At 38.8% G+C, this 25,289-nt stretch overlaps 1 protein-coding gene across 1 annotated transcript in view; it reads right to left on the bottom strand.

The window, feature by feature from the left end:
- The window catches only part of il1rapl1b (interleukin 1 receptor accessory protein-like 1b), a 1,317,350-nt gene that overhangs the window by 511,984 nt on the left and 780,077 nt on the right, over positions 1 to 25,289 (bottom strand). The window lies entirely within an intron of this gene.

The following is a 25,289-nucleotide window of genomic DNA, read 5'->3' as shown; positions in this document are numbered from 1 at the left end:
CTCTGATTTTCTCTCAAAATTGGTCTGGCAGTGCAAATGCAGAGTGATACAGAATCTACAGACATAGGCAGGTGCCATATGTCAGAATGTTGGAACAAAGTGGGACAACCATTGTATGTGATAAAAGTAACTTAGCAGCTGTAAAGGAGAATAGCACTGTATGATGTACTGAAATTGAAGCTTACCACCCATTTTACATGCATAAAATAGGCATCACATATATTAACTATGAGTGAGGTAATACATTTGCTCAAATTGCACTAAAGGTGTGTCTCCTGTTGTATTGCTTATGGCAGTCTTCAGTGTTTACAGGACAACTGAGTTGGAAGGAGTTCTGGGAGTCTGGTAAGTAGAGGGACTTAGATGAGAAGGGGAAGGTAGTGCTCCTTTGCTTCCATAAAATAATTGCCACCCTGTAGTAATTAGCTCCTAATCCTGGCTTAAGTATCTGATTTATAGGAAGAGGAGGAGGGTTTATTGGTGATTCATTCACTTTATGCTGTCTCATCTCCACTTTACAGTACATAGCCCAACAGTAAACTTAAGATATGACATGGCAGCTGAGCACATTCCCCATCCAGTGGCACGTGCAGAGTCCATTTCACACGACAAAGAGGAGCACATGTGCAGCGAGTGTCACTGCTTCAATGATTTGAGGTTGGTTTTACAGTTTGAGTGGCAGCTGGAGTCATTGGTATATCTACAAGACAGAGGATTATATGAAGAGCATGGAGGTGGCCACTCTGCAGGATACGAGTAATAGGCAAATAGATGAGTGGCCACCAAGTGATCCAGATCAGACAGATCTTGCGGAACACCCCTGAGATGATTTTGCTTCCAAATTGGTTTTCCATTCTTAATAACCATGGGGGCAATAGTTCCTTAAGACCCAAACACCTGGCAATGTGGGATATGGTACTGCAGTTAGCAAGCTAGATCGAAAGTTGTCATGCAGGGTCCCAAAAGTAGAATTCCAATTACTAACATGCCATATAAAAACCAAAAGAACTGCAGCCGCTGTAAATCAAGAACAAAAACAAAGTTGCTGGAAAAGCTCAGCAGGTCTGGCAGCATCTGTGAAGGAAAAAAAACAGAGTTAACGTTTTAGGTCTGGTGACCCTTCCTCAGATCCACTCATGTGCCATGTTCAATAGAAAATAGAAACAAGGGAATACAACAGATGGATGCATAGCTGGAAAGATGATGCAGCAGATAAGGTTTTGGATTCCCGACTAGTTTGGACTGACTTTGGAGCACATGGCACTTATATAAGCAGAGATGGAGTTCCTTGCAGGGTCTTTTGCTAGTGCTGTTTAGGAGGGTTTAAGCTAAATCAGCAGGTCTGTGGGAATCAGGAAAGAATATTGGGAGAGTCAGAAAACACAAGAACATAAAGTATTAAGTGAATATATAGAGCCAGAATAAGAGAGAAAGTAAATCATTACTAACCAGGTCATAGTGCATTTAGGTGAATGCACAGTGTATATTAGACACAATTGGAGAGTTTCAGCAGCAGATTGTCACTTGGAATTATGATGTTGTGGCTCATAGAACAGCAGGATGGGCTGGTAAATATTCCTGGTTACAAAATGCTGAGAAAAATAGGTAATAAAGAAAAGGAGAAGAAGTGACAGCATTGGTTGTGGACCCCACTGAAGTGCTGAAGAAAGAGAAAATCTGCCTAGGTTCAAGGACAGAATTGATTTGGTGACAGCTATTGATTAGGTGGCACAGTTACATTGCTTGGCCTCACCAAAAGGCCAGCAAATAGTGGATTAGAGCTAGAGTAACAAATCTGCAAGGAAATTACTGATAAGTCAGGGAAAAGAGGTTGAAATGGGGGTGTCTGTCCTAAACAGAATTTAGACCAGGATAGAAGTAGTGTAAAGCAGTGGTTCCCAATCTTTTCAGTAACACGCCATACCTCAACTATGCAAACAATTCCATGGCACATCCAATTTTTCAGCTAAATTGATTCAACCTTTGAGCGTCATAGAGACAAAGAGGTTTACAGCACAAAGAAAAGCCCTTCAGCCCATCGAGTCTGTGCTGGTCAAAAGAAAAACCACCTGACTATTCTAATCCCATTTTCTAGCACTTGGCCTAAAGCCTTGGCATTGCAAGTGCACATCTAAATACTTCCTAAATGCTGAGGATTTCTGCCTCTAAAACCCTTACAGGCAGTGAGTTCCAGATTCCTACCACCCACTGGGTGAAAAGATTTTTCTTCACACTGCCTCTAAACCTCCTGCCCTTAAATTCAATCTGTGCTCCCTGGTCATTGATACCTTCACCAAAGGGAAAAGTTCCTTCCTGTCTATCCTATCTATGCCCCTAATAATTTTATATATCTCAGGATGATTGTAAAGATCATGGTAGTGACCTTGGGGAGTACAGGCTCTGATAATTAGATCATAGAATAGAATCCCTACAGTGCAGAAACAGGCACTTCAACCCAACAAGCCCACACCGACCCTCAGAGCATCCCACCCAGACCCATCCCTCGAAAACCCACCTAATCTACACATCCCTGAACGGGCAATTTAGCATGGCCAATCCAACTAGCCTGCACATCTTTGGACTGTGGGAGGAAACCCACGCAGGCAAGAGGAGAATGTGCAAACTCCACATAGACAGGCACCCGAGGGTGGAATCGAACCCGGGTCCCTGGTGCTGTGAGGCAGCAGAGCTAACCACTGAGCCACCGTGCTGCACCATGCCGTGGAATTCTAGTTCCATATTAAAATATCGGGCTGGATTTGATCACTGTGACAGGTGACCCACTGATGGGCTGAAAGTCAGGCATGGGATGATGTATGATCCCGCTTTGACAGTCTCAGGATTCAGTACCCCATCAGGAATGGTGTCCACTGTTAGGAATGCACCTGAAGGTGAAGAATGTCTGGCACGCTTCACGATGAGTTACTGAGGTCTGAAGCACTGGACCCAGTCAGACAAGCACTGCCAAATGGGTGAGATTTATGAGGGCAGACTACATCATTACTGCTAGGGAGACTGTCACCACCTGGGCTCCCTTCGAAAGTCCCAAAAGATTCCATCCCTCTGAATCCCACTGGGACACTGCCAAGGTTTACCTAGCTGTCTCCCTGTATGACAGAGGGACCCCTGCTGTTTGAAATTACCAGCGGTGGCTGGAAGGTGCCTTTAATTGGTTCTCTGGGCGGCAGCACCCTTCCTGAAGTTGGCATGGCAGTGGGTAAATGGTGAACATATCATCTCTCAGCTACCTCTGCCATTTTACACCTTTGCATCCCTTCCCTTCCCACTCTTCCTTAGTCCATCCCCAGAGGTTTGCTAAAATCAGCCCAGAGTTTGTGGATTGCTTCTGAATGAAGTCTCATTTGCCAGAAAATCTTTAAATAATTTAGCAGTTGGTAGATTGAATTTATGAATATATGCAATTTAATGAAATGTGAAAAACAGCAAGTTCCAGATCAGTTAAATAGTTCAATATTTCTAATTACACGAAGGACCACATTCTGAGCTCTTTGTTGACAGCTTGATTAAATAATTTAAATATTAGGATTATCAATCAAGACAAAGCTGCAATCCTATTGGTCAGTCTGAAATTCCTTTGCTTTCTGTGAATGATGAACATTACCTCCCACTGTACATAACTAAGCAAGATTACATGCAGAAGCATTAAAATCAAACTGGAAAACAGATGCGCCCTACCCCATCAGACCTTCAGAAAATGCTGATATATGCCCCCAGCAGAAAATGAAGAATCAAACAATTATCCTTGGCATTACTGAGGAAAACTTATTAACAGAGACTGTTATGAGAAACAGTGTCTTTAATTACTATATCCATATCGTTGTACACACTCTTCTATTTAAACTGAGCCATAATCCATCAACATTAACATATCAGAAACAGGAATTTCATTCAAATGCCTCATTGCCTGGAAAATCTAATCTGGAGTGAAAATAGGTGCATTTCCCACAATTGTTCAGCAGTGCCGGAACAGTAAATAAGTCACATTGAAGCTCACTGACTGATCAAAATGTATCAGGAGCACAGCCCATGTCCCTGCGCCATTTTTCAACTGCAGTCTATTTCAGTGAAGGACACTGGTGAAACAGGAATGACCAGGAATCTGGACATCGCTATCACCATTTAAAAAGAGTCATCATCTCTTCTAGATGTCTGTAGACAACATGGAAACTTCAGATGTTCAAACTGGTTTCAGACGATCCACAGAAGGCACCTAGATTGTCTCTTACAGCTGTGAAGGCCCTAAAATCCTGCATTCTATACTGAGGGCAAGCTTATAGAGTATTAAAGTTAATCCCTCGAGGAGGACATTGGCTTCATGGAAGAGACATATGATGTCTTCTCTTAGGATGACAGCTTTGCCACTCATTCAGTAACAGTGATATACAACCAGCTGAACCAGTCTGCACTAGAAATCCAGAACTGCTGAAAATTAATTTGTCATGACTCTCTAATTGCCCTTCATATGTGCTTGACATCTGTCTACATCTCAAGCTACCTCATAAATTAAACTAGGAAAGATAAACACGACCAGAAAACAATCCCTAATGGCCTACCCAATGTGTCTATTATTCCTGTTAAATATGACACTCATGTGGAATAGTATTGGGTTCTTTTCACCTGAATTTGGTGGTGGTAGTATTTGTGGTCATGAACAAATAAACTATAAGTCCAGACTGAAGGAAAGCAACTGGATGGTTATATTAAGGAAAAAACATAAATACGCTAGAAAACCTCAGCAGGTCAGGCAGCATCCATGGAGAGAAACAGGATTAATGTTTCATCAGAATCTTAGTCATCAGTTACCGTCAGAATTGATGAAGGATCATCAACCTAAAACGTTAAAATACTTCTCTCCAGAGACACTGCCTGACATGTTGACTTTCTCCAGCTTTTATTTATCTTTCAGATTTCCAGCATCTACAGTATTTTGTCATTGTGATGTTAAAGATTGCGAGACATTTTGGGAGGTGGAAAGCATGGTTGACATGATGTGTTTAGTTCTTCTCTAAGTGTGCTGGCATATTGAGACACTCATGGTTAACACCCTTATTGCTCACTTGCACCTATATGGTGGCAAGAGCTGGTTCTTGAACATCTGCAGCATGCAAACACAAGTTTTGAATCATGATAAAGACTGTACTGCAGAGCTCCTCCCAGACAGTGGAAGCATTGGACATTCTCATCAATGGCTGAATGAGATTTCAATTGATGCAATCACATTATAATAAGCAGTTTGGCAACTATGCCTGGGTTCCTGACAGAAATAAAGTCGGCACTGAGGATGTACACAGAAAGAATGAATGATTACAGCAAAAAACAGCACAAAACCTGCATGGTACTTTCTTCCCATCTAACTCTCCCAGCCCCCAATGATGCCAGTATGGAAGACATGTACTAGAACTTTGGATTCAAAGCTCACAGACACCAAGTTTGATTGGATAAGAATGTTAAAGAAATATAAAAACCTCTTGATTGGAAACACCAAGTCTTCATGAAATGTCGCAATCAATTTACATCACTGCAGAAATTAAAATAACTCAATCCAGGAAATAATGTGTGTTATCAAGACTAGGTGGTTGGTAGCAAAGGCTAATAAAGCTTGGCACTATACAGTCTTGCATGACATGCATATCATCTTCTCAGATACCAGGATCATACATGGATCAAAAACAAACAATCCCTCCAGGCTTCAATCTGAAGTCAGCAGCAATCTTCTCAAAGTCAATACTGAGGCCATTGGGACAATCATGACCAGAATCTGGAGGTCAACAGTATTGGACAAAGCCACGAAAACAAAAATCCTCCAACAGCTAGAGAGATGAAAACAAGAATGTTTCTAACACTTACTGGACAAGTGACTGATGATGTGTAACAAAGCACATGGTCCAGACAACATTCCTGCAGAGATACAGAAACTGTTTGAACTCTTGTTCAAATTCTCTCACCTTTATTCATGAAAGAAGAGCTAATATCTCCCAACATCTGCACTGTAATCAATGATTGATCACCCATCTTCAAGAGTAAAACAACTTGTAAGAACGCTTCACACATTAATTCTCCTGCATTGCCTTCTATCCCTCAGTGAAAATATTCTTGCAGAGATCCAATGTTGTCATCTAGGAAAGTCCTAGAAACATGATCCTTGCTGTTCAGCAACTCTAAGAAAAAAAAATGTCTGGAGCAATAAAAGTGCTCTACATGGTCTTTACTAATCTGTCAGAAGCTCCATCAACCCCAAACCTGTTTGGAAAGTCTTCTAAAGATGTCCAGTCAAATTTGTTACTATCCCACACCTTCTCTATAATGATATGATGATGCTTTGCAATGAATTGAAGATTGATTCCATTTTCATCTTGATGGGTGTCAAGCAAGTCTGTGTTTTAATTCTCCTCATCATCTATTTCAGCCACATATGAAACTGACTTCCACAAGGGGCTATGATTGAGTTTTGCCACACGACCTGAACAGGGTGCGAGTCAAGACTAAAGTGATCTCTCCACTCTATCCGTGACATACTACGTTGGCACTATGCATTTGCAGTCTACAGTGAAAACAATAAAATCTTTGTCTGAGGTTGTAAACAAGTTGCTCATTTAGGGAGAGGAAAGCAATCTTTTTGAAAAATATGTCAAACTGGTGATGGGAAGCATCAGGGCAATGGCAATATAGTTTGGAAAAACCTGTATTGTAGGTAAATATTACTACTGTCTTGTTCTGGAGCTGGTGGTAACCTCTTTGGCGAAGTGCGGACAACTGAAATTTTACTTCTTGGTGAAACTAAAATACAGCAGAAACTCCCTGAAGAACCTGAGACCAAACCATATAACAGGAATGGTTTCCTGTGCAATGCCCTTTTATGACCTCATCTCCCAGCTGCCCTAACCACCTCTTGTATTCTTTGCCACTCAGTCTCATCCTCCAGTCCCAGAATGCGAGCTACCATAACACCCTTGACAGTAACACAAGATGCTGAATTGGAGAAAAGATTGTTAGCACACACAAAGCGATTTCTAGAATTCAGAACTGATTTATAAAACAGTGAGAATCACACAAAATAAAAAAAAGAGGCCTAGCATTTAAGGCTTTGGAGGACAGATCAGCAACTATCTGTATGCAACAGCTTCACTGTTTAAATCATTTAGATGTAAGATTAGTTGTGCAGGTTTATCATGAAATGAATGGGGAATCAGAGGAAGCCAATTTTACAAAAGACCCTTGGAAAAAGCAGGAATTTCATCTAATGATTATGGAGAAGCATTTAACTACTTCTGTACCAAGCCTTGCTCAGCATGCGGCAACCGATCCAGTACGTCAGATAATGTTCTGCTAATGTTGAATGATCATGACATATTAGACTTCGGGCACTCATTTATTCACTTTACTTGCCTGTAAAAGAGATGCAGTGCAATCAAATTCATAGGTAAATTTGTTTGTACAGTACCATTGCACAGAATAAGGCCACACTTTTGAATACTCTATCTACCTCTGGTCATTGAGAAATAAAAGACGTGATGCACTAGATGTCAAAACTCCAGGACCATTTAAGGAAGCCACACAATTCCATTGAACTGATTGATGAGCATCAAAATTATGAATTATAAATTTGTTCTAGATGAAATTAGCCAGAAAAGAAGACACTCACCTTATCAGTGTGTATAGAACAGTTAAAAAAGAAACATTGGCTATTCAGTCCACTGAGCCTGTTCCACCATTCAAAATGATCATAGGTGATCATTTAACTCAGTACCCTATTTCTGCTTTCTCTCTGCAATAACCTTTGATTCTGTTAGCCCTAAGAAGTAGCATTCAATGTTTTGGTCTCAACTGTTTCTCTGGGTGAAGAAATCTATCCTCATCTCAGTCCTAAATGGCCTACTCAATATTCTTAGAATGTGACTCCTTGTTCTAGACTCCCCAGTCATCAGGAACAACCATTAGTGTTTATCCTGTTTGGTCCTATTCATTAATCATTCTATTAATTAATCATTCTATTCATGTAATAGAACATACAAGTCAAGGGTACATTGAAACATTAGGACAGGGGAAATCAAAGGAGACATTTCTGAAAGTACAAAATGAGTTTGGCAAAATATGCATCAAGATACTTTAAACAGTTCAGTATCTCCAAAAAGTAAATCCAGAAAACTTAAACAAATTGTGAGAGTATAACGGGGATAATTTAATGCAAAATTAGGATTAATGTCAGAAAGCTCCTCTCCAAACGAAGAAAGACGAGAACAAGAACGTACCATCATACAGAATAATAAATGTGAACACCTCAGAACTATATAGGAAACAATTGGTAATAGTACTGGGGAATTCTTACAGACTCTGATGTTGGGCAAACAACATTGAGCTGAACAGGCTTTCTCATCCATAATTATCGTGTGATGTTAAGTTTTGCTACAGTCCAGTTTTCTATCATTGGCATCCACTGCAATACAGTATGAATTTTTCACCTGAAAAAGGTTAATAGACTGAAGTGATGGTAATAGCAGGTTTCAATACAGGCCATTGCCGTTTTGCTAATTAACATTTAAGATACGTTTCAATGCAGTGGGTCTGGCATCAAAGGCTTTTTTTTCAGTTTGTGCATGAAATTTTTTATTGTTTTGTTTATTTATAAAAGATGTGATGTGTGGTGGGGCTGGCTAAAATAACATGTATGTAAAGACACAAAATGCATAAAAACGGTCATAACATTTAGCAATTAAAAGCTAACATCATTTTAAAACAAAACAAATGATCTCTTACAAAGGGATGTTTATTTTGAAAAAAAAATGGCAAGATATTATAATTAGAAATGATTGCAACATTAAAGCTATGGAAAGAAATTAACATGCATTTTGGTAGCTTAAGTAATACGTAACATTACTTCAATTTCAGATGGATATTATCATGTGTTGAAAGAAGTAATTTTGAGGCTGAAACAGAATTTTCACAAGAATAATTATTATTGAAATTTTCCTTCTAGTTGATGCACTGTTTAAAAGGAAGATATAGGCACTACATCGAGGTGTAATGAGAAACATGACTCCAGCATGGAAAACAAGGGGCTCCAGAGCTCCTGGGTTTTTATTGGTTAGGTTGTTCTTACAAAATGTTTAACAGATGTTGGCAAGATTGCATACATATTACATGAAAACAGCTGCTCTGTTGAAATTATAACAAGGGTGATAATATCATTGCATACGTAATGTCTACATAAATCGGAAGAGTTAAATGTGCGTTGCTGCTGGGCAAAGCAAAAATATTTTTGCTCTCTTAATGATGATATAATAATAATACATGTTCTGTCTGTTGCAAAATTCAAGATGTAAAATTATGTAGCTGTTGTGAATAATTGTTTGATTAATCAATGCAAATGCTGAAAAAAGGATTGAATAATTACAGTAATTAATATTATATGTTACAGTTTCAAGTTTCAAAGAGCAGGAAGGTTTAAAGACTAAAATTTCAAATGAAACTTCAATTAAAATTTTAATTCATTTCAAAGGAAAAACAAACTTAATATTCACTTATTATTAGTTTTGAATCAGCAGTAGACACTGAATACAAATATTATAGAATGCAAGGTGACAGTGAAATTCTTGTCTGGTTTTGTTTAATTCCTATTACAAATACTTAAAATGAACTGGTTAACCACCTATTGTCATTAAAAGGAAATGGAAGAAAAATTCATTTCCACTAACTAATGAATTCCAAATAAAATCAGGTTTGAAAATCAAAATCCCTGCAAGTTCTGTTGGAATATTACAGTTCTTCTTAGCATATGTTGACAGTTTAATTATTTGTAGTAATCATCAGTCAGAAAGACTTTGAGCTTCAAGGGATGAGCACTGAACTTCAAACACAGATTCTGTGCAAGGCTTCAAGAAAAAGGAAGATTTAATAACATTTGCTGTTTCTAATTTTAAGCATAAGTCATTTCCTAAATCTTTGTGATTGATCTTTCTCTTACTCTATTCTGAAACATTGCGTTTCTAAGCAGATTATTTACATGATTTGTTGAAACAAGACCGAACATTTATTTGAGAAGCACCAAACCAACATTTACATTCAAAAATCTTCTCAAAAACGTATCTAATTCTGTCGAGACATCTCTATTTCTTCATGCTATACCGACTAGGACAGGTGGGGTAATTAAAGTTTATTTTATTCTGCTTGTCATGCCATCAAATGTTAAAAATCAATTCTCATTCAACAGCAAAATCAGTACATGTATTGTACCATAAACAGATGACTGCTTTAGTCATTTTAACTCATATCAAAAACAGCAGTCAAAATTTATCTTATTTCTCCAAAATTCTTTTCTACTCATTTTCTGAGTCATTTATATTTTATCTTTACATAATTTGTAGAAGACATAACAACATATTCAGAATACACTGCATTCTGGTATCAAGAGGCAAGTCAGAGATCTCTTGTTCACTCAATTTTTAAGGGACAGAACGCGATAAATTACACTGCTCGAGATAGAGTTTCACCAGCGGACTTAAGGTTTAGTCCAAATACTTGTACGATGAATTTGGAAATGCTGAAGCACCGTCACAAAAGCACTTGTTTACTCACCACAAACATGAAATTCTGCTCAAAGTACCATTAATTCTCATTGTGGTTTTCCTGTCACTGGGCATAGCACCTCCCCTTAACTGGCATGGAGAAGAAAACTTTGAAATCTAAATGGTCAAATGTTTCTGAATTACACAGAATCCAATGGGCCATTAGCCTCCCCGATTACCTATTGCACCTGCATGTTAGCTTTCTGTGTTTTGTGCACAGGTACCCTTAGGTGCCTTTGTGTTGCAGCTGTCTGCAGTTTTTCTCTATTTAAATAATACTCTGCTCTTTTGCAGTCCCTTCCAAAATGAACAACTTCACACGTTCCCACATTATACTCTATTTGCCAAATTTTTGCCCACTTAGTTATCCTATCAATACCTCTCTGTAAACTGCTTGATTCCCTCTCGCAAACTGCCTTTTTACGTATTTTAATGTAATCTGCAAATTGGCTTCCTTCCTCCAGTTCATTATAGATTGTTAAGGGTTGCAATTCCAGCACTGATCCCTTTAGAACCCCACTAATCACAGGTCACTAAACTGAAAAGAATCCTCTCATCTCCACTTGCTGTTTCCTGTCAATTGGCCAATTCTCTATCCATGCCAATATATCACCTCCAATGTGTAGGCTCTTATGTCATGACTTAACTTTTTGTAACCTTCTGGAAGTCTAAATACAACACATTTACTGGTTCCCTTCTATCCACTCTGGTTTCTCAAAAAAACTCTAATAAATTATCCACACAGGACTTCGCTTTCATGAAGCCATGCTGATTCTGCTGGATTATATTATGATTTTCCAAATGTTCTGCTATTCTTTCCATACTAATTGATTCCAATACATTTCTAAAAATAGATGTTAAGCTAATAGGCCTATAGTTACCTGCTTTATTCCTCTCTCCCTTTTTGAAAAGTGGTGTTACATTGGCAGTTTATGTAAAATTACAATCAACGCATCCACTATCTCGGCAGCTACCTCTTTTAGGATCCTAGGATACAATGAACTCCTTGTCAGCCATTTTTCTGTTCATTATTTCCCAGGAAGCTTGGTCACATAATCAATTATTGGAACATGATGAATTACTGCAAGTTGCCTTTCATAATAAATCACCTTTACAGAAACCTAATTCTTAAAATGACCATCAAACATAGCCTTTTTCCCCAAAATCACATAGGCCAGCAAATCAGTGTCAACATTCATGATGTTTTGCAGTAGAAGGCACAGAAAAAAAATAAAGCTATTTAAAGAAGTGAAACAACAGAAAGATGTCACACTAGCTGACAAATTCTGTTGTCAGAAACCATATCTTCCATATACACACCTCGAATTGCACATAATGGAAGACTGCATTTATCTGAAATATTGCGATCAGCAGCCATGAAATTGATTTCAGACAATACAGCTCTTTGTTTTGGCTTGTGTTCTTTGAAATTTTAATCATTAGGAACAGAACAGAGTAATTTGCCTATTCCACAAAGCTGTTGAAGAGTTCTACAAAGAATAGGTTGAGGCAGAAAACATGAATGTAAAACTCAGATACAGATGGAGATTTGATGATTTTATGGGAAATTGTGTGGAGTTTATTAAAAAAAAATACTTTATTTATTACCTACTAAATGAGAAATCTCTCGTGTTACAAAAAATGTTTAAAATACGTATTCATTTGGTGGTATAGAACTTGAGTATTCCTGAAAAAAGGACAATTTTGTCAAATCATTTTGTCTTGGACTCATTAGGAAATTTTTAAGAATATCAAATTTAAGGAGCAATCTAACATTTATACTGCATAACAGTGCTGACTGGTTGACAACTGGCCACTGATTGGTAGAGGCATTGCCATGGAGAATGCACCCATTAATGCTGGTTGACAGTTAACTGCTGAACATTCTTTAAATATTAAACCAGACAGGTTGACTCACCCTGATCAATGAACCAGCACACGGGGGCGTCTATTTTGTGGAATTAAAACAAACACAGTGCATGTACATGGTTTTTAAACCATGTATATTAGTCACTTGTTTCTAAAAATATTATGTGCAATACCTCCAACTTTATTTAAAAATATTTATTTTCTATTACTAAACCATAACATTTTCAGAATTTCTAATACTGGACTTCTCGTTATTTTTATTTCCTACAAATTCATCTAATTGAAAGAGAAAAAGGATTAATTTGAATAATCTACTCTTAGTCAAGTTAAAGGAGTGAATGCTACTCTACTCTAAAATTGTAGAATAATTGTTTGTCCTCATTTATCAATGAGAATTCTGCGTGACACTAGCAAGACCACTTCAAATAATGCTCCACAACAGACTATTGTTCATCAATTATGCATTAGTCTGGGAAAGTTCACCCAAGAAATTATTTATATATTTCTTTTGGTTTTATTGCAAAAACACAAGAATCAACAACAGGAAAGAGCTGGATCACGGAAACAACCAAACTCACTTAAAAAGAGATGAACAAGTTCAGGTGGTCTTTATGAAAATAAATCTCTGTGAATTGTTTTCCTAACCCAAAGGTAATTGAGTGAATAAACCAGATTATTTGTCTAATGCTACTGTTTATAAAATTGGATTGCAGAGTTATTATTTCTATGCTACCAAAAGCGACAATTTGCTATAGTTTTTAGTTACATAAAAATAGTCTCACTGAAAGAAAAATTGCGCATTGATATAGCAACCAATCATATCTCAGAATCATTTCAAAGCATTTCAAATTGATAAGAATAATAACTTCAGTTCCAAAGTGATGTGTGCACATTATTTTTAAATGACTCCATAAATAATTGTGAAATGAATATTGTTGGCATTGATGGAGAGATGATAGCTCACCACTGATAAGGTAAAGTTGCCGTTGTCCTATTAGACTATCGGGCTGCTCTCTCACGAGATAGAGGTGACTGGTGGTGGTTTAACCTGAAGGACATCATGCCTCAGGCAAGGGGAGAGGTTGAGAAGGACTGGTAACCTGAGCAGGTGTGGGAATTGAACCCATGCTATTGGCATCACTCTGCATTACAAACCAGCCATCCAAACAAACCAACACCCTCACCACTGATATCTCATAATGACCATCTAAACAAGATGGCGGCAGATTAGGGGGGCTGAACCTGGGGCTTGTCTGCTCCTGTCAGCTTTTTTTCTCTTTATTTCTTCTTTTTATTTTTGCTTTCTTCTTTTCCCTTTTCTTTGTTTTCTTTCCTTTGAAGCCTGAAGAGTAGCAGGTGAAGGAGGAAGCCTCAGGAGGCAGTGGCAGCAATGGTGGAATGATCCTGACATGGTTCCATCCCAGCCCAGGCTCTCCCGGCGAATGAGAAGTGGGTCCTGGGCTAACTGTCCCAGTCTTGACTCACAGGCTGGGCCAAAGCTCCAGGTCCACAGCCAGGTCCAGGCACCTGAAGGAGCACAAGCATCAGCAAAAGGGACGGAGGGCAGATTGGCAGCTTTCCCTGGAGGAAAGTCAGATGGGGAACAGGAGGCTTCTCCCAACCCAGCAATGAGGTGGTTTCCAGCAGCCTGGCATAGTGGTCTCCCAGTCTTGACCCACCATGACAGTCATATCCCAGTGTGGAAGTATCGTCCTGGGATGGAGGTCTTCCTAGTCTTCGGCGTCCAGGTATTCCAGAGACCCAGCAGGCAATATCGTCCTGGAGTGACAGTCTCAGCTCAGGAAGTGGTCTTCTTCAGTGGAGGTTTCAGGCCCAGTATTCCAGTGGTTCAGTGTGCTGGTCTCATCCTGTTGCCTGTTCAGGGTATTCAATCTTTCCTTAATTGCCTTTTCTCAAGCTCAGAAGCTGTTAACTGAACTGTGATGAACTTTGTCTCAATTCTGTTTTATTATTACTATGTATGACTTCTGTCATTGATCTTAGTACTGTGGTAAGACGAATTATAAAACATTTCGTTCTGTTTTTCACGTAAAAATATAAATGACAATAAACTTCTATTCTATTCTAACAGATGAGTGGAGGCTCAGTTTAACTGGATGGATTTGATTCCAGCGCATCTCAGAAAGGCAGATGTTACTTTAGGACCAAATTTGACCTTCGCAAAATGGACAGTAATGGAGGTGGGTGCTATTAAACCACAGGAGATGACATCATGTGTCATCGCACACTGAAACATGGATTCAGGGGTAGACAGCAAGTCGAGTGGGGACAGCCATCACAACCTCTATATAAATAGATAGAAGCAAATTGAGATCTTTGAGAAGGCAATTGACAGTCATTTAACTTGCCCTTTAGAATATTGCAAGCATAGCATGGGCAAAATGAGGTGTCAGAATCACAGTGACACTTACAGAATAGCAATGAGGAGACAGCTGGTCGGGTTCACTGCATTTGGGAGAAATTCATGGAGGCACGTTATATAAGGGCACAAGAGAAAATAGAAAAGCATGACTATTTCTTTTTGCTTAAGCCGTCCTCCTCCTGGCAGAGGTCTCATTGGAGAGGGGTCTAATTCAGCTCGTTGTGCAGGGAGTGGGTAATATATTGTCTTTTTGCCATTACAGGAAGGATTCCGTCTTAAAGCAGCAAAAGCTTTGTTGGCATGGGAACTGTGTAGTTTGGAGGATATTCCTCTGGTGAGGGGAACCTAAGGAGCAACTGAGAAACAGTCAAAGACAAATAGATATCAGCTACTGCCTGACCTGCAGGGGAAGCTCCATATGGGGAAGTGGCAGAAGGTCACAGAATGGAATACAAAGAGGCGAGTGTATCCAGTGACCAGTGGATACAGACAATGCAGTTACCTCCAGATGTCAGAATGACAGTGTCACCAAAGATTGTGCCTGGCCCAGGAGACTGTGACCAAACTGTGTGCCGTGATGGTGGTAGTGAGTTCCAGCTGTACTTGTGGCCACCCACTGGCACTAGCTGTCAAGGTCATACTGACTCTGAATTTGTGTCTCAGATTCATTCTAGGGACAAACTGGAGACGTGTGGCATCTCCCAATAAGCCACACTACAAAATGGGGGAAGCTGTATTTGCTGAAGACATATTGCAGCATGAGGAAGCTTTAAATCTAACTCTTTCACTGTCATTTTTCTACACTATCATTTGGTTTCATAATTATGGCTCACCAGTTTGGGTGAATAAAGTAAGTATCCAGACAGGTAACTAAAAGCACCTAACAAATTGCCACAAAAGGTAAAGGTCGCCATAGTCTTACCAGACCATAGGACTGCTCTCTCACTTGAGCGAGACAACTTGTGGTGGTTTAACCTGTGGGTCACTGCACCTCCGATGAGGGGAGAGGTTGAGAAGGAAAGTCCTTCATAGTAACTTCAGCTGGTGTGGGTATTGAACCCACATTGTTGGTATCACTGCAGCACAAATTAGCCATCCAGCTGAGCTAACCGACCTTCCCAACAAAACATCAAAGCTTGCTGAAAGTATACTATACCATGTGAATGGCCTCGAAAGCAAATCATTCATAAATCCTCATCACAGAATTATATTTACTGAGAAGAATATTTTAATCTAATCGGTTCTGAGGAAGAGTCACCAGGCCTGAAACGCTAACTCTGTTTTTTCCTTCACAGATGCTGCCAGGCCTGCTGAGCTTTTCCAGCAACTTTGTTTTTGATTTAGTTGTCGTTGTTGTATTTTAATCTATTGTTCATCGAGAGCCTAAAACATAAATACGTTGGCATTTTGTGGCTTTTTGATCAAATTGCAGAACCCCAAAAGTTACTTGACTTGTAGAAAAAGCAACTCCATAATTACTTCTAGTGATATTATCAAACACACATATTTGTGCTGTTTTAATGGAAGCCTTAGTTTATTTGAAATAAACATTCATCAAAATACCAGAACAATGAATCCACTAATCAGTCAATGACATCAACAACTTTCTGTCCAACAAATTAAGATGACAAGATCATGACATTCCATCACAGTACAAACCAATATGCTGTAGATAATGGAGAGAAAACAGTTATTGGTTCAGGCCTGTGACATTTCATCAGTAAAATAGAGTAAACAGTCTGGACTGTACATGAAATGGATGTCTTACCCAGCAGCCAAATCTTAGTAGCCTTCTATTAGCAGTCACAGCCTCCAATTTTCTGAGGCAGCTCTGTGTCAAAGTCCCAGCAGCATTGGGAGTGGGGCTGCAGCAGACTCTGGACCAGCTACGGTGGAGCACAGTGCAGATAAGTGGGGTCAGACTCATCCAATCAGACAAGTCCCAGTGAGAGTGGACGTCAATTGTGAATAAAAGGGATGCCTATTGTTGCTGGCACCTGGTCGTGATATCTTTAGGCAGATATAGTGCCAACTTTTCTTCTAATACTGGTACACAGGGGTCTCTAATATTAAGTGGGGAGGGGATAACGGATTAACAGATTAATCACTGAAAAGTGAATCAGAGATAATAGGAACTGCAGATGCTGGAGAATCCGAGACAACAAGGTGCAGGGCTGGATGAACACAGCAGGCCAAGCAGCATCATAGGAGCAGAGAGGCTGACGTTTTCTGATGAAGGGTCTAGGCCCGAAACGTCAGCCTCTCTGCTCCTATGATGCTGCTTGGCCTGCTGTGTTCATCCAGCCCTGCACCTTGTTGTCTTAATCACTGAAAAGTCTTTGGTGGTAGAGCCATGTACTTGATCACAGTAAGATAAGAGGTATAGTAGCTAGTTAACTACGCTAACATTAGCTCAGAGACGTTGTTAGATCTAGCAACTCAGTCTATGCTGCGTGTATGTAAACTGTGGAGCTGACTAATGAAGGAACTGACTGACTTTGAACTGACAAGTTCCTCATAGAAATAGCTCATTTATATATTGGTTGGTGGACCTATTCCAAAGATTCTGAGTTAACCTTTTCAAGACATTTTATCCTTATCAATCACACTTTCCCTCTGGGAACATTCTGTCAACACAGGATAAACATTCCCATTCTGAGCTTGCAGGGGGCTCCCAGGATTTACTTGGAGGTTTCCTCAAGTACTGAAATGTGCAACCAGTGCTGAAGATAGGAACTTGAGCTAGGAGCAGCAGTAGGTCACTGAGACTGTCAAGCATACTTTGGCATTGAATAAGATTCTGGCTGATTTGGTTGTGACTTCAAATTCCCATTCTAGCCTTTCCCTGATAGCCTTTCACTGCCTTGCTTAAATAAAATTTATCGTCCCTTGCCTTAAAAATATAGAAGGGCTCTGCTTCCAACACCTTTACAGGATGAGTTCCAAAGACTCATGTCCCTCGCAGAAAGATAAAATCACCTACTCTGTTTGAAATGGTCAACCCATGATTTTTGAAGTGATTCCTAGTGTTACATTGCCCCTTAAGAAAAAAAGGCCTTTCCATGTCTAGTCTGTCAAGATCCCTCAGGGTCTCATGTGTTTTAATCAAGTCACCTCTTACCCTTTTAAACTCCAGCAGATTCCACCCTGGCCTTTGTAACTTTTCCTCACATGACAGCCTCTCACCAATTTCTGAATTGCCTTCAACACATTTACTTCCTTCGTTAAATAAGGTGACTAATACAAGTGGCAATGAGAAGAGGTCCTTAAGCAACCATTAATTGACCACTGAACAGTCTCAATTGCCTTAAAGGTGGGAGTTTCGCTTACCACCTCCCCCATTATTGGTAAAATACTGGAGACAGGATAGCGCTAGCACCATTCTCATCCCACGTGATTTTAATCTTTACCCACCTCCCAGCCTACTTTTGGGGCTAGGGGAGGGGGCAGAAAGTCTTGGTCAATTTTACAGGTTGATAACAAGAAACTTTAACTCCATTTCTCTTTCCACTCAAACTCCCAGACTTGCTGAGGATTTCCAGCATTTTATCTACTGCTTTTATTCCATGACATTCCGGCTTGATTAGCAAAAACAATGGCCCCTTTTTTTTGTTGGCTGTTTGAATGATCTTCTGCCCACCATCCATTTCTCAAGAAAATGACAACTACATTCAGAAATAAATTAATTAACCAAGCCAGCAAGCCCATTCCTTCTACAGTCAGTAGGGTAGATTTTTTTTCTGATGTACCGAAGGATGTTACATTGTAAACAGCTGGGTTTTGACTGGAATTTATATTATTAGGAGAAAAACAGGGTCCTATTTTATGTCTTAAAAATACAGATACATCTAATTTTCTATGCTTTCTACCTGCACAGTTCACTATTGCAAAGAAGGATTTGTCTTCTTTTGAATGTATCAAGGGATCTGGAGCAAAACTGCGTAAATGGACATGAAGTAAAGACAAGCAATGATCTCACTGGATGTTGAAAGGGAATCAGGGAGATGAATAGCCTGCTTTATTCCTATCTTCCAAGGACATGGTAGCTTGTCAGACAACAATGGAAGGACAGGACTGCATTGTTCCCAAGAAATTTACAATATAATTGTTCAACTGAACCCGAGATTCAAAGAAATTAGACCATGTAAAAAAAAATGGATAATTTTGATTTGTGTGATGTTTGTAAATGCAGTAATATCAGAATAGACTCTTTTGGTTTATATTTTTCTGACTTTGATAAAAGTGAAAATCATGAGAGATGTGTAAAGGACAGCTGATTCAATATTGCCACAATATTTTCAATATTGTTGCCAAAAGTTTAAATTATCCCCACTTACGTAGCTCCGACTGAGATCTTTAAAGCACTTTGCTAGGAGATTGAGAACAGCCAGCATTCTTGACCATTCTCTGAATACTGAAATGAAAATTAAACTCTGTAAATACTGTGCCAGCTTTTCCACTTTAGCTGTTGACTGTACTAGTATTATTTTTCTCAATACGAGACTACACTGACTTGCTTAATTCTGGATATGTCATTGGAAATTGCTTTGGAAAACGGTATTTTCAATGATGTACATTTTGGAAGATACAAAATAATTATTTATTAAAGTTACAAGGCAATCAATTTAATATGCAATCTGCACCAGAAATATCACTCAATTCATGGCACTTTATGAATGCATTTATGGTGCGTTAAATTGTCTTACAAAATTGTCTTAGAGCTGTACTGTTGTAACCATAAGTACGAGCGCAAAAGCTTAATGCAATCAAGTTTTAGCTATTTACTGAGAAAATTTTTAGCCTTCTTAGACTGAGGATCAGAAAGTTTGCAAGAATTTTCACAGGTACAAAGTTGGACACATAATGTGTTGCCCTCAAACAGGTGTATTCTATCAAAAATGCAACTAAGCAAAATGTGCAAAGAAGATTCATGTAAACATCTGATATTTGCAATGAAAACCTGAATTGCCTTTCCTTTCGTAGCAACCCAAACTTTCGGTTCAAAAGTATATCTTTGAAACAGCAATAAATGATTCTCAAATATGGCACTGGGTTTTCTGGAAGATATATCAAGTTACTTGAACTAACTATAATTCATCCCTTGCAACTACGCTTCAAAATTTGTCATGTATGAGCCTTAGGATTTGGCATTTGTTACTCAGCACTGCTTTGTGACAAGCAGTCAATAGAATAATGCACACTGTTCATAAATATGGTTTTTCTTATCTGGAAGGACCATTTAAGGAAGATGTATGATACACAATGATCCATAACCGAGAAAAATAAATTCTGGGATAAGGGTATCAGAAAGAGTTGAGCTGGCGTCATAATCCCCACCAGATCATTGGACTGAAATTTGAAAAATCCTTGGGACCTAATGATCTATAATGCAGAGTATTGAAAGAGTGGATGCACTGGCGATCATATTTCAAAATTATACAGATTCTGGAAAGTGCCTACAGATTGGAAGGTTGCAATGTAACCATACCATTTAAGGGTGGTAGAAAACAAGGAACTACAGAGATATTAGCCTAATGTCAGGAGTTGTAAAAATACTCAAAACTATTATGTCTATTACATATTGAACACTTAGAATATAATGATCTAATTGTGGACAGTCAATATGAATTTATGAAAGAGAAGTAATGTTTAAAAACATGTCAAAGTTGTTTGGGTATGTTTTGAGCAAAGTAGACAAGTGGGGACTAATGAATGTGATATATTTGGATTTTTAGGAAGCTTTGATAAGGTACCACAGAGGGGTGAGTAATCAAAATGAGAGCACATGGGATAAGGGTTACATGCTGGCATAGATTGTTGCAAAGTAGGTTCAGTGTTTGTGGATTAGGAGACAGGAAGTTACAATTTGGTGTTTATAAAATGCTCGGGAGAAAAGCATTGGGTGATTCCTTTAAAAGATGATGTGTTTTTTCTATGCTTACAGATGTAAAATGGATGTCTGTGAGCAGTATCTGGAAGGTTTGTAAGTAGACTGAGAGAACCCAAACTGAAACATTTCTTTGGAAGGTCATAGAGTTAGCAGGCCAAGCAGCAGTTTTGTTTTGTTACCAAGGTAACAAGTTTTTGAATTTAACCAATCAATTTAAACTAGGCACTTAGACACCAAAAACCAATTAAATTTAAATCTGATGTTTTTGACAACCTAGGATCAATCCTATTATAAGAAATTAATATGTCATCAAGGGTATAAAAGAAGGGAGGGCAGTTGGACAAAGATAACAATGGCACCCATTGCACAACTAGTTAATATTTCTGACAGAAGAATTGACAGAGAAGGTGTTCCTGACAGCCACGTTGATGGAGAGGGCATAGAGCATTCCGGAAGACATGTAACCTGGTTATAATTTCGAGAGACTAATTTTTTTTTTAAAAAAGGTTGGATTTATATTTATTGGAACAGCACACCATTAGAATCTTGTTTTATTCAGGAATAGTTAGTAGTTAGAAGGGGTTTATTCAGTTTGTTAATAGTTGAGTTAATTTGTTCACTGTTAGAGTTAGGTAAATAAATTATTACTTGTTGATTGTAAAGTGAGTATCAGGGATTTATTTTGTTTAACCACTAGAAGTTGCTGAAAGGCAGGTTACACCACTTTTCACACTCCTTTTATAGATTACAGGGCGAGGTGCTCCTCTATGGGTGTTTCGGTGTTAGTTATCAGAGGCGGGGTCAACCTCTGCTTTATAACAAGAGTGTGATTGGTTAGCAGACAGAAAACAATCAGTAGGTATAAATGGGTCATTCTCAGATTGACAAACTATGACAGTTGGGTACTGCAAGGATTGCTACTTGGACCTCAGCAGCTCAATGATTTGGATATGGGAATCAAATGGAATAATTTCATGTTTGCAGATGACACAAAACTAGGCTGATGGTAATGTGTGTTTGACAATGATGCGAAGAGGCTCCAAGGGAACGTGGACAACCAGAGGGAGTGAAAAAGAACATGGCAGATTGGATGTAATATGGATAAGTTATCTATTTAGGGAGGGGAAACAGGTACAGAGCACTTCTGAAATTGTGAAGGAGTTTGAAGTGCTAGTGCCCAAACAGACTTGGGAATCCTTTTGCAAGGAATAATGCATTTGCATCAACAGAGATATAAAGTAGTGTAGCAGAAGATCACATGAGATAAATTCCTGCAATGGAAACTCTGTGCTATCAAGAAAGTTTAAGGAGACTGAGACTGTATTGTCCAGAGTTTAGAAGAATGATAAGCAACTAATTGAAACATAGAATATTCCTAAAGTGTTGTACAGGGTTTCCCTGGCTAGTGTTTTAAAACCAGAGACTTAGTCTCAAAATATGGGACAAGTCATTTAGGACAAACATTCCTTCACTCAAGAGGCCAGAGAATATTTGGAATTCTCTACTGAGACCGATGGATGTTCAGTCAATGAGTACGCTTAAGGCAGAGAACAATAGTTTCCAAGATATTAATTCCATCAAAGAATATGGGGATAATATAGAAAAATGGCAACGAGGTCAATAATCAGCGAGGATCTCGAATACTGGAACTGGTGCTGAATAGTCTACTCCTGCTCCTGTATTTGTATCTAATGCAAATGACCAGGTCTGTGCCAAGGGAAAAGGAATGAACTACAAGAGAGTGAAATTACTTACCATGATGAAAATTCTAACAAAAATGAGAGAGAAAGTACATACAGGTAATAGGCGGAAATGTAAGTATAGCTTCTAACTAAAGGTTGAGAAATAGCAGGCAATCTAAGATTTTTTTTAAACTATTGGAAACTTTTACAAAATAGGGTTAGCTAAATTGGACTGGACAGATAGATTATCAGGAAAGACAGTAAGCAGACATTGAAGGAAGTCATTCCTGAGTCTCAGCAAAAAATATATCCCAGTAAGGAAGATAGATTCTGAGTAAGGAATAAACCAACCACAACTAACCAAAGAAGTTAAAAGAATATTAATGTTGAAAGTAAAATCATGTAAGGAGGCAAAGGTCAGTTACAGCCCCTAAGACTGGGCTAAAATCCAAATCTAACAAAACAGGATTAAAAAGATAATAAAGAGATAGAAAATAAACTACAGGCTCAAACTAGCGAGGAATACAAAAACAGACAATAACAGCTTCTCTTAAATATATAAAAAGGGAGAGAGAGATCAAGACAAACAGAGGCACTTATAAAAAGAATCTGGCGAGCTAGTTATGGGAGACAAGATAATGTCGGAAGATAATTTGAACATCCTATTTATATTAAGGAATATGAGAGAAAAATTAAGTACTATCACCATCATTAGAGAAGTAGTATTAGACAAACTAATGGGGCTAAAGGCAGATAAGTCTGCTGGTCCTGACAGCTTGCTCCTTAGTATCCTAAAAGAGATAGCGACAGACATATTTTTCAAAAATTCCTTGCACTCTGGATAAGTACCAGAGGATTGGAAAACTTAAAATAAAATGAGCCAATTGACATATCTATTCAAAAAGAGAGGGAGGCAAAAGGTGGGTAACTGTAGGCCAACTGGCCTAACATCTATTGTTGGAAAAAACATTGGAATCAGTTATGAAGAAAGTAATAGAAGAATATTTGGAAAATCATAATCTAATCAAACAGAGTGAGCAAGGCGTCATGAAAGGGAAATCATGTCTGACTAACTTATTAGAGCTTTTCAAGGATGTCGCGACCAGAGTGGATAGAAGGGAACCAGAAGATTTGTTGGATTTAGACTTCTAGAAGGTGTTTAATAAGATATCTCACAAAATGTTAAGTCGTAAGATAACAGCAATGGTGTTGGAGATAGTATATTAGATGAATAGATAATTGGCTAATGAGCAGGAAGCAGTGATAAGGGGATCTTTATCAGGTTGCTGACCTGTGGCAATCAGTGGGATTCCAATGAGATCAGTGCTGCGACTGCAACTCTATACAATATATGTTAATGTCTTGAGGGAGGAAATGAATGTGCTGTGGCCAAGTTTGCAAACACTAAAATAGATGGAAAGGCAAGTTGCAAACAGTTTACAGAGAGATATTGATAGGTTAAATATGTGGGCAACAAGTTAGCAAATGGAATATAATGTGGGAAAATGTATGGTTGTCCACTTTGAAAGGATGCACAAAGGAAAATGATTTTTTTTAGTGGAGAAAAATTGAAAGCTGCAACACAAAGGTACTTGTGTAAAAAACAGAATGCTAGCAAACAGGTGCAGTTGGTAATCAGGAAGGCTAATGGAATGGTGGTCCTTACTTCAAGGGGGTTGGAGTATAAGAGGAGGGAAGCCTTACTGCAACTGTACGAGGTGCTGATGAGACCACATCTGCAGTACTGACAGCAGTTTTGGTCCCCTTATTTAAGGAAAGATATTATTTCAATAGAGACAGTTCAGAGAATATTCACTGGGATGATCTCAGGAATGGAGAGATCATCTTATGAGCAAAGGTTAACCTAGTTCAAACTTCACTGTCTGCAATTCAGAAGAATGAAGCTGATCTGATTGAAACATATAGGATTTTTGAGGGGCTTAACAGGGTAAATGTTAAGAGTCCAATAAAGGACCACCAATTCAAGCATGAGATGGGGAGGAATTTCTTCTGACAGAGGGTTGAGAGTCTTTGGAACTCCTTTCCACAGAGAGCTGTGGGAGCAGAGGCCCTTGTGTTTAATTAATGCTGAGATAGACAGATTCTTGATAAGTAGGGGATCAAGGGTTGATCGAGTGTAGGAGGAAAAGGCAGGAAAGTGGACGCGAGGAATATTGGACCAGCATCAAACGACCAAAAGGCCTACTGTTATTCCTATTTCTTATGGTCTCATGGAAGAATAGAGGAGCTGAATATTATTTAAATGGAAAAAGACTGCAAAACACAAAAAAAAGAGGAATTTGGGAGTCCTCATGCATGAACCAAAAAATATTAACATTGAAGTTCAGTGGTTAACAGAAAAGGCAAATGGAATGTTGCCCTTATTTCAAAGAGCATAGAACATAAAAGTAGGAAGCTTTTCTTTCAAAAAATATTCAAGGCACGAGCCTGACCACATCTAGAACATGTTATCTACGTCAGCCTCCAGAATATGTATGCCTGCTCCAATTCCCCTCACTTGTTTTCCGGAGGCTTCGACTGGTCTGATCATGGCTTTAGCTCTTACTGCGCTACAGCTCACTATACAAGCAGTCCTGTTTTTGCAGTGTTTTGCTGCTCTGTCTCCCCACATGGCTTCAGGCTCTGCCTCTTTCTTCAAACCAAACTGAGTGCTTCTTACTTCATAAGGCGCACAGGGTCTGTCAATTCCCATGCTGGGTAAACTCATTAATCAATAACCTCTGCTGGCAGGGAACTGGTGACCCTCTGGAATGCCTCACAAAAGGCAGAGACCAGAGTCTCATCCTTACATCAAAGTTAGAATGTTGGGAGCCACCATGCAACTCTCCTGCTAACTTATCAACAAACTTTCTTATGAATGG

This window comes from Rhincodon typus, chromosome 11 (assembly GCF_021869965.1).
Source record: "Rhincodon typus isolate 14 chromosome 11, sRhiTyp1.1, whole genome shotgun sequence".
Taxonomy (NCBI): Eukaryota; Metazoa; Chordata; class Chondrichthyes; order Orectolobiformes; family Rhincodontidae; genus Rhincodon; species Rhincodon typus.
Note: the sequence above shows the minus strand (reverse complement) of the source record. Positions and strands in the feature narration are given on the sequence as shown.